This window comes from Panthera pardus, unplaced genomic scaffold, assembly GCF_024362965.1.
Source record: "Panthera pardus isolate Hobbes unplaced genomic scaffold, ASM2436296v1 HiC_scaffold_6, whole genome shotgun sequence".
Lineage (NCBI taxonomy): Eukaryota > Metazoa > Chordata > Mammalia > Carnivora > Felidae > Panthera > Panthera pardus.
This window is the reverse complement of record NW_026526991.1, coordinates 128,815,566-128,830,256: the sequence shown is the minus strand read 5'-3', so window position 1 is coordinate 128,830,256 and position 14,691 is coordinate 128,815,566. Positions and strand designations below refer to the sequence as shown.

General features: G+C 43.0%; 2 pseudogenes; one reads left to right on the top strand and one right to left on the bottom strand.

The window, feature by feature from the left end:
• The first annotated feature begins 6,465 nt into the window (after positions 1-6,465).
• Positions 6,466-6,635, top strand: LOC128775241 (U2 spliceosomal RNA; annotated as a pseudogene).
• Positions 6,636-14,018: 7,383 nt separating this feature from the next.
• On the bottom strand, positions 14,019-14,182 carry LOC128775238 (U2 spliceosomal RNA; annotated as a pseudogene).
• Positions 14,183-14,691: the final 509 nt, after the last annotated feature.

Sequence of the window (14,691 nt, the reverse complement as noted above, 5' to 3'; positions counted from 1 at the left end):
CTTCCTTCTTTCCTTCCTTCCTTCCTTCCTTCTTTCCTTCCTTCTTTCCTTCCTTCTTTCCTTCCTTCCTTCCTTCCTTCCTTCCTTCCTTCCTTCCTTCTTTCCTTCCTTCCTTCTTTCCTTCCTTCCTTCCTTCCTCCCTCCCTCCCTCCTTACCTTCCTTTCTTCCTTCCTTCCTTCTTTCCTTCCTTCCTTCCTTCCTTCCTTCCTTCCTTCCTTCCTTCCTCCCTCCCTCTCTCTTCCTTCCTCCTTCCTTCCTTCCTTCCTCCCCCTTCCTTCCTTCCTCCCTCCCTCTCTCTTCCTTCCTCCTTCCTTCCTTCCTTCCTTCCTCCCCCTTCCTTCCTTCCTCCTTCCTTCCTTCCTTCCTCCCCCTTCCTTCCTTCCTTCCTTCCTTCCTTCCTTCCTTCCTTCTTTCCTTCCTTCTTTCCTTCCTTCCTTCCTTCCTTCCTTCCTTCCTTCCTTCCTCCCTCTCTCTTCCTTCCTCCTTCCTTCCTTCTTTCTTCCCTCTCTCTTCCTTCCTTCCTTTCTTTTAAGTTTATTTATTTATTTTGAGAGAGAGAGGGGGAGATATAGAATCCCAAGCGGCTCCACACTTGTCAGCACAGAGCCGGACCCGGGGCTCGAGCTCACAAACTCTGAGATCCTGACCTGAGCCAAGATTGGGATGGGATTCTGAGTGTGGGAATTCTGAGGTCTAAATGGAATCCACGTTGTGGTTTGCACCTTCCCCTCTGCCAGCCGGCTCTAACGTCACTTGGTAAATTAGAACTTCTGACCACCTTGGTCCAACCCCTGCGTTTTCCCAGCTGCAGGCCTGGAATGTCCGTGGCTTTGGCATGGCTTCTGTCTGAGAAATGTCATTGATAACTTAATAGAGCAACCTAAAAATAGCACAGTGACCGCTTTCCGTGAACACCAAGGAATTGCAAACCTACCCCCCCGGGTCTACTTGTCCTGGGATTGGGGCACTGCCCCCCCACCCCCGGCCTTGTGGGCTGGCTCTGGGCCATCCTGACCTTTTCACACACAGCAGGACACCCTCCTGTCAGTATTTCCAGGGGATGTCTCTGGTCACAGAGCAGTTTTTTCAAAGGTGATGAGATGATTTGTCACTCGTAATTGTCCCCCTCCCTTCCTTTGCTGGTTGACTCTGCACTGGGCAGCCAGATTGGACTGTGCTGGAAGGCCAGGACCTAGCCGCCCGTGAGCTATTAATTCAACCTTAAATTTTAAAAATTTCTTTTTTTTTTTAAATTGTGAAATGTGTTTTTTGTAGTATATGACATGATCTCCATTGATAGGTAGTACAGTAGGTTAAAAAAAAAATTTTTTTTCGGTTCTGCTAGCAGACTGCCTGAATCCAAATCCGAACCTGGCAGGTTGGAAGCTGTGTGAGCTTAGGCCTGTTACTTAACTACTCTGGTCATAAGTTTTCTTGCTTGTAGAGTGGGGCTGGTAATATTGTACCTACTTTCTTTCTTTCTTTTTTTTTTTTTTTAACTGTTCTCTGTAGTTTTGACTCTGCTTCTGGTTTGTTGTTGTTCATTTGTTTTGTTTTTAGATTCCACAGATGAGTGAAATCAAATGGTATTTGGCTTTCTTTTAAAAAAAAATTTTTTTTAATCTTTATTTGTTTTTGAGAGAGAGACAGAGTGTGAGCAGGGGAGGATCAGAGAGAGAGGGAGACACAGAATCCAAAGCAGGCTCCAGGCTCTGAGCTGTCAGCACAGAGCCCAACGCTGGGCTTGAACTCCCGGACCGCGAAATCATGACCTGAGCTGAAGTCGGACGCTCAACCGATTAAGGCAGCCAGGCGCCCCAGTATTTGACTTTATTTTATTTAATTTTTTTAGAGAGAAAAATTATTATTTTTTTAAATATATATTTTTTAATTTAATTTTTTATTTTTTTAAATTCACATCCAAATTAGTTAGCTTATAGTGCAACAATGATTTCAGGAGTAGATTCCTTAGTGCCCCTTAACCATTTAGCCCATCCCCCCTCCCACAATCTGTCCTGTAACCCTCAGTTTGTTCTCCATATTCATGAGTCTCTTCTGTTTTGTCCCCCTCCCTGTTTTGATATTATTTTTGTTTCCCTTCCCTTATGCTCATCTGTTTTGTCTCTTAAAGTCCTCATATGAGTGAAGTCATATGATTTTTGTCTTTCTCTGACTGACTAATTTCACTTAGCATTATATCCTCCAATTCCATCCACGCTGCAAATGGCAAGATTTTATTCTTTTTGATTGCCGAGTAATACTCCATTGTGTGTGTGTGTGTGTGTGTGTGTGTGTGTATATACCACATCTTCTTTATCCATTCATCTGTTGATGGACATTAGAGCTGTTTCCATACTTTGGCTATTGTTGATAGTGCTGCTATAAACAAGGGGGTGCATGTGTCCCTTTGAAACAGCACACCTGTATCCCGTGGATAAATGCCTAGTAGTGCAATTGCTGGGTCATAGGGTAGTTCTATTTTTAGTTTTTTGAGGAACCTCCATACTCTTTTCCAGAGTGGCTGCACCAGCTTGCATTCCCACCAGCAGTGCAAAAGAGCTCCTCTTCTCCGCATCCTCGGCAACCTCTGTTGTTGCCTGAGTTGTTAATGTGAGCCATTCTGACAGGTGGAAGGTGGTATTTCATTGTGGTTTTGATTTGTATTTCCCTGATGATGAGTGATGTTGAGCATTTTTTCATGTGTCGGTTGGCCATCTGGATGGCTTCTTTGGAGAAGAGTCTATTCATGTCTTTTGCCCATTTTTTCACTGGATTATTTGTTTTTTGGGTGTTGAGTTTGATAAGTTCTTTATAGATTTTGGATACTAACCCTTTATCTGATATGACATTTGCAAATATCTTCTTCCATTCTGTCGGTTGCCTTTTAGTTTTGCTGATTGTTTCCTTTGCTGTGCAGAAGCTTTTTATTTTGATGAGGTCCCAGTAGTTCATTTTTGCTTCTGTTTCCCTTGCCTCTGGAGACATGTTGAGTAAGAAGTTGCTGTGGCAAAGATCAAAGAGATTTTTGCCTGCTTTCTTCTCGAGGATTTTGATGGCTTCCTGTCTTACATTGAGGTCTTTCATCCATTTTGAGTTTATTTTTGTGTGTGGTGTAAGAAAGTGGTCCAGGTTCATTCTTCTGCCTGTCACTGTCCAGTTTTCCCAGCACCACTTGCTGTAGAGACTGTCTTTATTCCATTGGATATTCTTTCCTGCTTTGTCAAAGATTAGTTGGCCATATGTTTGTGGGTCCATTTCTGGGTTCTCTATTCTGTTCCATTGATCTGAGTGTCTGTTCTTGTGCCAGTACCATACTGTCTTGATGATTACAGCTTTGTAATACAGCTTAAAGTCCAGGATTGTGATGCCTCCTACTTTGGTTTTCTTTTTCAGGATTGCTTTGGCTATTCAGGCTCTTTTCTGGTTCCATACAAATTTTAGGATTATTTGTTCTAGCTCTGTGAAGAATAGAATGTGAAGAATGCTGGTGTTACTTTGATAGGGATTGCATTGAATATGTAGATTGCTTTGGGTACTATCGACATTTTAACAATATTTGTTCTTCCTATCCAGGAGCATGGAATATTCTTCCATTTTTTGTGTCTTCTTCAATTTCTTTCATCAGCTTTCTATAGTTTTCAGTGTATAGATTTTTCACCTCTTTGGTTAGATTTATTCCTAGGTATTATATGGTTTTTTGTGCAACTGTAAATGGGATAGATTCCTCGATTTCTCTGTCGCTTCATTGTTGGTGTATAGGAATGCAACTGATATTTGTGCGTTGATTTTATATCCTTCAACTTTGCTGAATTCATGAATCAATTCTAGCAGTTTTTTGGTGGAATCTTTTGGACTTTCCATATAGAATATCATGTCATCTGCAAAGAGTGAAAGTTTGACCTCCTCCTGGCCGATTTGGATGCCTTTTATTTCTTTGTGTTGTCTGATTGCAGAGGCTAAGGCTTCCAATACTGTTGAATAACAGTGGCGAGAGTGGACATCCCTGTCTCGTTCCTGACCTTAGGGGGAAAGCTCTCAGTTTTTCCCCATTGAGGATGATATTAGTGCGGGGTCGTTCATATATGGCTTTTATGATCTCAAGGTATGCTCCTTCTATCCCTACTTTCTTGAGGGTTTTTATCAAGAAAGGATGCTGTATTTTGTCAAATGCTTTCTCTGCATCTATTGAGAGGATCATATGGTTCTTGTCCTTTCTTTTATTGATGTGATGAATCACATTAATTGTTTTGCGGATATTGAATCAACTGTGCATCCCAGGTATAAATCCCGCTTGGTCATGGTGAATAATTTTTTTAATGTATTGCTGGATCCGGTTGGCTAATATCTTGTTGAGGATTTTTGCATCCATGTTCATCAGGGAAATTGGTCTATAGTTCTCCTTTTTAGTAGGGTCTCTGTCTGGTTTTGGAATCAAGGTAATTCTGGCTTCATAGAAAGAGTTTGGAAGTTTTCCTTCCATTTCTATATTTTGGAACAGCTTCAAGAGAATAGGTGTTAAGTCTTCCTTAAATGTTTGGTAGAATTCCCCTGGAAAGCTATCTGGTCCTGGACTCTTGTTTTTTGGCAGATTTTTGATGACTAATTCGATTCCCTTACTGGTTATGGGTCTGTTCAAATTTTTATTTCTTCCTGTTTGAGTTTTGGTAGTGTATATGTTTCTAGGAATTTGTCCATTTCTTCCAGATTGCCCATTTTATTGGCATATAATTGCTCACAATATTCTCTTATTATTGTTTTTATTTCTGCTGTGTTGGTTGTGATCTCTCCTCTTTCATTTTTGATTTTATTTATTTGGGTCCTTTCCTTTTTCTTTTTGATCAGACTGGTTAGTGGTTTATCAATTTTGTTAATTCTTTCAAAGGACCAGTTTCTGGTTTCATGGATCTGTTCTACTGGTTTTTTTTTGGTTTCGATAGCATTAATTTCTGCTCTAATCTTTATTATTTCGTGTCTTCTGCTGATTTGGGGTTTATTTGATGTTCTTTTTCCAGCTCCTTAAGGCGTAAGGTTAGGTTGTGTATCTGAGATCTTTCTTCCTTCTCTAGGAAGGCCTGGATTGCTATATACTTTCCTGTTATGACCGCTTTTGCTGCGTCCCAGAGGTGGCTTTCTTTATCTGACATATTTCACTTAGCATGACACCCTCCAGGTTCATCCTTGTTGTCACACATGGCAAGATTCTTTTCTGCGGCCGAGTAATATTCCATTGCGGTGATATACCGCATCTTCCTTATCCATTTATCTATTGGTGGACACTTGGGTGGCTGCCAGATCTTGCCTGTTGTAAATTTGTAAATGATGCTGCAACAATTACATTCCCACCGACAGCGCACTAGCATTCCCTTTTCTCCACATCCTTACCGGTACTTGTTATTTCTTGTCTTTTAAAAAAATATATTTTATTTTTGAGAGAGAGAGAGTGCACGCACGAGCAAGGGAATGGGAGGGGCAGAGAGAGAGGAAGACAGAGGATCCGAAGTGGGCTCTGTGATGACAGAGGAGGACCTGACGTGGGGCTCTAACTCACAAACCATGGGATGGTGACTGGAGCCAAAGCCAGACGCTTAACTGACTAAGCTGCCCAGGTGCCCCTATTTCTTGTCTTTTTGATATTAGCCATTCTGACAGGTGTGAGGTGATATCTCAGTGTGGATTTGATTTGCATTTTCCTGATGATGAGGGATGTTGAGCATCTTTTCATGCATCTGCTGGCCGTCTGGATGTCTTCTTTGGAAAAATGTCTATTCAAATCCACTCCCCCCCCTTTTCTTTATGTTTATTTATTATGAGAGACAGAGATTGCAAGAAGGGGAGGGGCAGAGAGAGAGGGAGAATCTTAAGCAGGCTCTGCGCTGTCAGCACAGAGCCGGACACGGAGCTCGAACCCACGAAACTGTGAGATCATGAGCTGAGCCGAAATCAAGAGTCAGGACGGATCAACCAATTGAGCCACCCAGGCGCCCCTCCACTGCCCATTTTTTCATTGGTTGTTTTGTTTTGTTTTGTTTTGTTTTGGTGTTGAGTTGTGTAAGTTCTTTATATGTTTTGGATGTTAACTCCTTATCGGATATGTCATTCGCAAGTACCTTCGCCCATTCACCAGGTTGCCTTTTTGTTTCGTTGATGATGTCCTTTGCTGTGCAAAAGCTTTTTATTTCAGTGTAGTCCCAGAACTTTATTTTTTGCTTTTGTTTCCCTTGCCTGAGGAGACAGACCCATAAATATTTTGGTAAGGCCGATGTCCAAGAGATTACTGCCTACCTATTGCATCTACTTTAAAGATTGTTATGAGGGTTATATGAGTTTTAAACAATGAAAAGACCTAGATTAGTGCTGGGTGTATAGGAAACACTCAATAAATAATAATAATCAAGTTCTTTTTTTATTGTGATGAACTATACATAACACGATTTACCATTTTATTTTATTTATTTATTTTTTTTATCGCTTCTCGGCCTTTTGGCTAAGATCAAGTGTATTTATTTATTTTTTTTAAGAATTTTTTTTAACGTTTATTTCTCTTTAAGACAGAGAGAGACAGAGCATGAACGGGGGAGGGTCAGAGAGAGAGGGAGACACAGAATCCGAAACAGGCTCGAGGCTCTGAGCAGTCAGCACAGAGCCCGATGCGGGGCTCGAACTCACGGACCGCGAGATCGTGACCTGAGCCGAAGTCGGACGCTTAACCGACTGAGCCACCCAGGCGCCCCTACGATTTACCATTTTAAACATTTTTAAGTGTACGTTTCAATGACATTAAGTATATTCACATTGTTACACAGCCATCACCACCACCATCACAGAAGTTTTGATCCTTCCCAAATGGAAACTCTGTCTCCATTAAATACTAGCTCCCCACCCTCTTCTTCTCCCAGCCTCTGGTAACTACCATCCTATGAGTTTGAGAGTTTGACTACTCTTGTTTCTTCGTGTAAGTGGAGTCATACAATGTTTGTCCTTTTGTGACTGGCTTTTTTCACTTAACATAATGTCTTCAAAGTTCAGTCGTGTTGTAGCAGGTGTCAGAGTTTTCCTTCCTTTTTAAGGCCAAGTAATATTCCCTTATACACACACACACACACACACACACACACACACACACACGCACACGCACCACACTTTGTTTATGCATTCATCTATCAATGGACCCTTGGGTTGTGTCCACCTTTTGGCTATTGTGAATACTGCTGCTGTGAACACGCGTGTACAAATGTCTGTTTGAGTTCCTGCTTTCACTTTTGGGTGTATATCCAGAAACGGAACTGCTGAATCATGTAGTAATTCTATGTGCAATTTTTCTGAGGAACCGCCATACTGTTTTTCATACCGGCTGCAACATCATTCTCATGGTTTTATATACTACAGGCTGACAAATTCCGGCTTCATGTCTACAGCTTTATCTTTTCCGAGCTGTAGAGACACAATTGCCTACGTGATCTTGTCAGTGAGATGTCTCACAGGCATCTTGAGATTAAACAAGCCCCAGACTAAACTTTTTACCCCACCCCGTTTTGGTAGATGGCAGTAATGAAGCATGTAGTTACTCAAGCTGGAAACCTTCAAGCAGGGCCGGCTTCATAATTTGCCAGACCCAGTGCAAAATGAAGGCATGGAGCCCCAGCTTCCCCTGGGTCTGTCGCCCCATCCCCTGCTGCCTGGAAGGGCTGGCACCCTCTAGGCTGGGATGTGCTCAGTACCCGGATCCAGGGTGGCCGAGAGCCCTCCACCGAGGTCACTGCCAGCCCAACGTGGGGACGGGCATTGCACCAGTCATGCACCTGTGTTGCTGGCCCTGCCTTCGATGGATCCTTGATTCCTGTTTCCCTCACCTTCCACATTCACTTTGTCACCGGGACCCACAGGTCCCACCTCTAAAATAAGGCTCAGTTCGCTGCTTCTCTATCTCTACTGCCATGACCCACGTCCAACCTGCCACCTCCTCTCTCTACTGTCAAACCCCCCAGGTGGTCTCCTTTACTCACATTTGCTCCGTCCACCACATTCCACATAAGAGCCAGAGTGGTTGTTTCCACCAACAAATAAGTCCACGTGAACTGCCCGGTTTCAGAACACCCATGGGCTCCTTGCCACAGTTAGAACAAGATGGCAGCTCCTCGCCTTGGCGTGCAAGGGTGCGTGCTGACAGCCTCCCCCTGCTTCCCGAACTTCTTCACAGCCCTGCCCCCTCTTCTGTTGTTTCTCCAGGCACCATGTCCTGCTTTCTACTTGAGGAAGGTGCCAAGCCTTTGATGGCCTCAGGGCAGGGTTTCTCAACCTCGGCACTATTGACATTTTGGATAGTTCTTTGCCTAAGGGTTTGTCCTGTGCAAACTGTAGGATGTTAATTTGCATCCCTGGCTTCTAACCCATCAGATGCCAGTAGGACTGCTCCCTGCCATCGCGTTGTGACTACCAAAAAGTCTAGACGTGGCCAAACATTCCCTGGAGGGCAAACGTCATATTCTTGAGAACACTTCCCTTCAGCCTTGGCGCACTGGTTCTTCCTTCTGTCTAGATCATTGCCCCCACACGCCCCCACACGCTACACTACCTTCCTGCTTCTAGAGCTTTCTTGTCCTTCAGATATCAATTTAATGTCACCCTTTTTATACATTAAAAAAAATGTTTCTTTTTTTTTGACAGAGAGAGAGGGAGGGAGGGAAGGAGGGGGAGGGGCAGAGAGAGAGGGAGTCACAGAATCTGAAACAGGCTCCAGGCTCCGAGCTGTCAGCACAGAGCCCCACTCGGGGCTTGAACCGGTGAACCGTGAGTCCTGAGCTGAAGTCTGACGCTTAACCAGCTGGACCCCCCCAGGCGCCCCTAATGTCACCTTCTAAAGGAAGCCTCCCCTGACCAACCAATATGAAGTGACTTTATCTCTCTCTCTGTCTCTGTCTCTTTCTGGTTTAAGTTGTTGTGTAAGCACTCAACAGTCTCTAATAGCTCTTTTGGGCAGCAAGTCCCGTAGTTTTGTTGAGTGCTGTGTTCCTAACCCCTAGTGGGTGCTCAGTACCTATTTGCTGAATGAATGAATGAATCCACTACACTTTGAATCCACTGTCTTACTTGTTAGGCAAGTACTTGTTAGGTCCTTTCCAAGTAGTTCTAGGTCTCCCTCTGCTTTCCTTTTTTGTTAACTTGAAGTAGCATCAACATACAGTGTTCTGTTAGTTTCAGGTGTGTAGTTTCAACACTCTCAACCCCCTTCACCTATTTCGCCCACCCCTCCACCCACCTCCCCTCTGGCAGCCATCAGTTTGTCTTTAGTTTCCTTTGTTTATATATTTTTTTTATTAAATTCTGCATGTAAGTGAAATCATATGGTATTTGTCTTTCTCTGACTTATTTCACTTAGCCTGATACACTCTAGCTCCCTCCATGTTGTTGCAAATGGCAAGATCTCATTTCTTGTTTCTGGCTGAGTAATATTCCATCACAGACATACGCCACACCTTTATCCATGCATCTATTCGTGGACACTCGGGCCGCTTCTGTATCTTGGCTGTTGTGATCGATCTGCTTTCCTTTTTACAGCCTCCACTTTCCCTTTCTTATCCCCGTGTCTGCTTCCTGTTATCTTTTTCTCTCTCTTCATCGTACGACAGGTGATATTTCCCTCCGTTACTTTGATTCAACATCTTTCACCACAGAAACACAGGCTAGAAAAATAGGACACAGATAAGGTTTTGGTGAAGTTATCCCTAAGGAGCAAGATCTGATGGTAAGGGCTTATTGGACTATACGTGACAGGAGGGTCTCCCGGGACACCGTGGCCCAGGAATTTACTGGAATTGGAAAGGACAGCCCTGGTAGGAACCTTGGTGGCCCTCTTGCTCTCTTTCTTGTCTTTCCTTCTCCTTCATGCTGAGTCTTGGCTTGATTCTTTTTTTTTTTTAATGTTTATTTATTTTTGAGAGAGAGAGTGTGAGCAGGGGAGGGGCAGCAAGAGGGGGGTGGGATAGAGGACTTGAAATGGGCTCTGTGCTGACAGCAGAGAACCCAATGTGGGCTTGAACTCATGAACCATGAGATCATGACCTGAGCCAAAGTCGGTCGCTTAACAGACTGAACCACCCAAGTGCCCCAATTCTTTTTTTTTTTTTAATGAATTAATTTATTTTGAGAGAGAGCGTGAGTGGGGGAGGAGCAGAGAAAGAGGGAGAGAGAGAATCCCAAGCAAGCTCCTATCTGGCAGTGCAGCGCCCACCTAGATGCAGGAACCTAAAGATCATGACCCGACCCAAAATCAAGGGTCAGATGCCTTTGCTGGTGGGAATGCAGACTGGTGCCGCCGCTCTGGAAAACAGTATGGAGGTTCCTCAAAAAATTAAAAATAGAACTACCCAACGACCCAGCCATTGCACTACAAGGTATTTATCCAAGGCATGCAGGTGTGCTGTTTCGAAGGGACACATGCACCCCCATGTTTATAGCAGCACTATTGACAATAGCCAAAGTATGGAAAGAACCCAAATGTCTATCGACGGATGAATGGATAAAGAAGATGTGAGATATACATACACACACACACACACACACACACACACACATACACACACAATGGAGTATTACTCGGCAATCAAAAAGGATGAAATCTTGCCATTTGCAACTATGTGGGTGGAACTAGAGCGTGTTATGCTAAGTGAAATAAGTCAGCAGAGAGAGACAAATATATGACTTCACTCATATGTGGAATTTGAGGTACAAAACAAATGAACAGAAGGGAAGGGAAGCAAATAAAAACAAGGGGGAGACAAAACATAAGAGACTCTTAGATATAGAGAACAAACTGAGGGTTGCTGGAGGGATTGTGGGAGGAGGATGGGCTAAATGGGGAAGAGGCATTAAGGAGGACACTTGGGATGAGCACTGGGTGTTATATGTAGGGGATGAATCATTGGATTCTACTCCTGAGATCATCATTACACTATATGCTGACTAACTTGGATGTAAATTAAAAAACCAAAACACAGATGCTTAACCAACTGAGCCTCCCAAGTGCTTGGCTTGGTTCTTTATAGACCAATCCCCTAAGCCTCTGTTCATCTGGTGACAAATGTTACTGCCATCGGCACGTAATAGACTGTATTAGTCTGAACTAAAGCATCTTTATCCCGAACTCAAACCACTGGGGAGAAGATTCCTTGGCTCACCCTGGGGTGGGAGTTGTCCTTGCTGAGTGTCTACAGTGGGCCAGGTCCTCTCCAGGTGATGAGGATCCAGGAGACAACAAAACAGACAAATCCTATTGCCACGGAACTTACTCTTTTTTTAAAATGTTTATTTATTTTTAAGAGAGAGAGAGACAGAGCATGAACAGGGGAAGGGCAGAGAGAGGGGGAGACACAGAATCAGAAGCAGGCTCCAGGCTCTGAGCTGTCAGCACAGAGCCCAACGCAGGGCTCGAGCTCATGAACTGTGAGATCATGACCTGACCCGAAGTCGGATGCTTAACCACCTGAGCCACCCAGACGCCCCAGAACTTACATTTTTATATTCCTTACTTTATGTTTATTACTAGACACCTATCAAGAACCAGCCCCTAACCTTGTTCCCAGGATACAACAGTGAGCAAAATGCACAAACCTAATCACATACGGTGATAAATTCATTCATTCATTTAGTTAATTTTCTAGATTGCTATATGAATGTACAGTAGGGGGACTTGAACTGGTTGGGGGGCTGGGGAATTTTTTTTAATGTGAATTAAGTTAACTTTATTTTTCAGAACAGTTTTAGATTTACAGAGAAATCGTGAAGATAGTACAGACAGTTCTCAGCTGTTCCGCATCCAGTTTCCCCTGTTATTAACATCTTCCATGACTGTGGTACATTTGTCACATGTCATGAACCAATATTGATATATTGTTATTAACTAAAGTCCACGCTGTATTGACATTTCCTTAATTTGTACCTAATGCTCTTTTTCTGTCTCAGGATCCCATCCAGGATATCACATCATGTTCCTATGTCATATCTCGCTTAGGCTCCTCTTGGTTATAAAAGTTCCTTAGACTTTTCTTGTTTTTGATAACCTTGACAGTTTTGAGGAGTTCTAGCTAGTTCCATGGATGCATGGGATTTTTCTCATGGTTAGACCGGGGTTATGGTGTCTGGGAGGAAGACCACAGAGGTAAGGTGCTATATTCACCACATCATATCAAGGGTATATACTGTCGACATGACTGATAATTGTTGATGTTGACCTTGATCACTTGGCCAACGTAGTTCTTGTCAGATTTCTCCAGCATTGGGGTACTTCTCTTCCCTCTTTCTCTTTCCATACTGGAGTCTTTGGAAGGAAGTCACTCTGTAGCCCACAGTTAAAGGGGAGGTTTATGCTTTACCTCCTTGACAGCATTGTTGGCTTTTTAAACATAGCTATAGTGAGGTATAATTTACACACCACAAATTCAGCTGTTTTAAGTGAATAGTTGGATGAATTTTGGTAAATTTATATAATTGTGCCTGAGGGGAATGGTCTTTGAGCTGACATCCAAAAGATGAGGAGAATTTAAGTAAACAAAGGAAGGGAAGGACTGTTCTGGGCGGAGGTAACTACATATACAAGTTCCTCAAGGAACTGTGGAACAGTCACAGAGCTTGGGTTAATCCTGAACCTCCTGGAAAAGGTAGAACATGTCACCATCCTTCATTTAATATGCTTCATAAATATTTTCTTCAAAACATCTAAAAGTCAACAGCACTTTATTGCCTAAATGTATAAACTTTAGTTCTTTGAAACATTTGTCTGTCTAGAAGAGCTCAGCCCCTGATGGTTTATCTAAGGTTTTACTATAACAATAAGTAAATATTAGGGTAGTAAAATGCAGACTGGTCCCCAGGGAGAAGAAAATGTCATAAAATTTCCTTCCCTTTCAGGTCTTGTTTAAACAAGAATGTAAAGTGCGTGTACTATTTCCTTTCCGATAAGCCCTTGATTTATTTCCCTTTGGAACAAACACACCACAACAAAGTGAGAATGAGGAGGTAATTCAGAGGTTGAAGAAGAGAAAGGGACTATATTCAGAAATATGTCCCCACACAGACTTAGAATCTGAAAAAATCCAGTTAGCAAAAGCACAGAAAGCCTCTTTCTATGTGTGAAGTAGCTAAGAGGCTCTCTCAGAACTTCACGGGTCACTGAAAATTCCTGGCGTGGAGGAGCATGTTATTAGTCAGGATAGGCAGGGAGTGGTGCAGTAACAAGCAGACCACAGATCTTAGTGGTTTAATAGAATAGGTCGTTGTTTAATGGAAGTCAAATGGCTCTCCTCCAATAATTGACTCAGGGATCTAGGCTTCATTTATCTTGCCATGATGTCATCTTAAACATATGTCCTCCAAGTTTGCCATGGAAGAGGAAATGTGAGTGTGGTTGATGACCTAGGGAATATTATGATATGGAAGTGGTATATATCACTTCTGCCCACATCCGTTCAGGCAGAACCCAGTTACATCACCCCACCCTAAGTGCCCGGGAGGCTGGGAAATGTAGTTCTCTCGTGTATACAGGAAGGAGAAAATTAAGTGGGTTTTGAGAAATGCATAGTATTTGACACAAGCTCTTAAATTTTTAAGTTTATTTTTTTACTTATTTTGAGAGAGAGATAGAAAGCAAGCAGGGAAGGGGCAGAGAGAGAGAGAGGGAGACAGAATCCCAAGCAGGCTTGCGCTGACAGCGCAGAGCCCGATGCGGGGTTTGAACTCCCCAACCGTGAGATCACGACCTGAGCCAAAGTCAAGAGTCGGAAGCTGAGCCACCCAAGTGACCTTAAACTTTTTTTTATTTGATGCCTTTCAAATGCTAAAGTAATACATGCTTGTTATAGCAAGGGGTATATAAAAGTGGAACTAATTATCTCCCAGTGTCCTATCATCCTATTGGCTCTCACTTCTCTTTGGGTCCTGTCACACCTTTTCCTTGTTCATATGACTGTATCCCACATGTATGTGTGATGCAGGAGACATGAACTCTGAGAGGCACTTCTGAACCGGCTGGTTTCATGATAGTGCTTCTAGAGTTGCTAAGAAACACTTAATGAAATCTTCATCCAAGAGGTACCTCATACTGACAGAGTAGAGATAGAATTTTGCTGGATTTTACACTGATGACAACAGAGACCACAGTTGATCTTAGCCAAAAGGCCAAGAAGTGATTGCTGGATTTTAAAATTGAGTGCTTTTGTTTATGTTTGTCTTGGCTTTCTACAGTTCTTTGGCATTTACTCCTGCCTCTGGGAAGACTTTGCGGGCTCCCCTTGTCACTATTAGAGGCTCCACCTCTGAATGATGCTAGTCGCTGTGCCATCAGAAAGATCTGGGTTCAAATCCTGAGTCTGTCTCCTACAATCTCTGTGACTTTGGACAAGTAATAAACTCCTCCAAACGTTACGGAAGGATGTGAAACAAATCTAGTACCTATCACTTGGGGTATTTTCAGTACTACAAGACAAAGTCTACTCTTTTTAAAAAATTTTTATTTATTTATTTATTTTTTAATTTGAGAGAGAGGTGTGGGAGGAGGAGAGGGTGAGAGAGAGAGAGAGAGAGAGAGAGAGAGAGAGAGAATCTTAAGCAGGCTTCATGCTCAGCACAGAGCCCAACATGGGGCTCGATCCCATGACCGTGGGGTCATGACCTGAGCTGAAATCAAGAGTCAGATGCTC